This window comes from Myotis davidii, unplaced genomic scaffold, assembly GCF_000327345.1.
Source record: "Myotis davidii unplaced genomic scaffold, ASM32734v1 scaffold120, whole genome shotgun sequence".
NCBI lineage: Eukaryota > Metazoa > Chordata > Mammalia > Chiroptera > Vespertilionidae > Myotis > Myotis davidii.
In genome coordinates, this window is record NW_006294778.1 from 1985378 (window position 1) to 1986544 (window position 1167).

The following is a 1167-nucleotide window of genomic DNA, read 5'->3' on the forward strand; positions in this document are numbered from 1 at the left end:
GCAGTGAGCAGCAGGTGCCAAAGAAGAGCATTTTACGGAGGAAAAAAATAGCAAAGAGTAAAGGTTTAAGAGATGCAGATTGTAAACTGGGATTTTAGCCCATTTTCTTCTCTCCTGTATCTCCAGCACTTTGGGCAGTGTCTGGCTCATTCAGTAATTGTTGAATAAGGAATGGCATGGATTAGTTCAATGTCCTCCTGTAAGGTGGGCAAAGACTTCACTAAACGGGAGAGACGAGGCTCACATACTATTGATATTCGCTAGTATTAGGGAATTACTAGAAGTCCAGGAATGCTTGGCACCCGCCCGGCCATTACTCCACATCCCCAGGGCAAGTTCAAGGGTTACAACACCTTTGGAATGGCGCTGCACACTCCAAAGCAGGGTTGTTTGCACAGAGCTGGACTGATGCACGCAGTTTGGCATCCAAGCCGAGGTGCAGCCTCCTCCGTCCTACTCTCCTCCGTCCACCCCACCTGGCCCCACTACCCGCAGGGCCCCCTCGCAGACTCCCAGCGGGAACAAAGACGACCCGGGTCCTTCTAGGGACTCCTACCCGCGGGAGTGCCTACGTGCGCCGGCGGGCCGGCCCCGCCCTAGCTCCGCCGGGAACGCAGCGAGAGCGCACGCGCACCTTCCCTGGCCGAGCGCGCGCCCGCGAGCTGCCCACATCCCCGTGCTCATCCGGGTCTCCGCGAGCCTCAGCCAATGGAGGAGGCTCATGGCCACGGGGGCGGGGCTAAGCTTTCCTTCACGTGGGGCCTGTGAACACCCCAAGGCCCTACCCGGCAACCGCGACCAGTCCGCGGACAAAAGGGACTGAGGTAGAGAGACCGGCTTCTCCGCGAGGACCGACAGTTTTGAGATCCAACGGCTGCCGCCCCCTAAAGGCGACCGAAGAGCGAGCACATTCCCCAGTCCGCGCCGCTGTAGTAAACACACTTCAGAAACGTGAGGTGCCGGTGGTCACGTGGGCAGCGCGCCTTCCAGTCAGGAGCTGGGGGCGGGGCCGGGGCCGCTGACGCGGCGGTGGCGGCGGAGTCACCCGGGCCGGCTCGACACCGGTCGCCTGCAGCCTCGACCGTCGCCTGCGTGTTCCGTCCTCGCTCCTGGACCGAGAAGCAGCGTGGCCGGCGGGTGCTGAGTCCTCGCTCCTCCTCCTCGGTG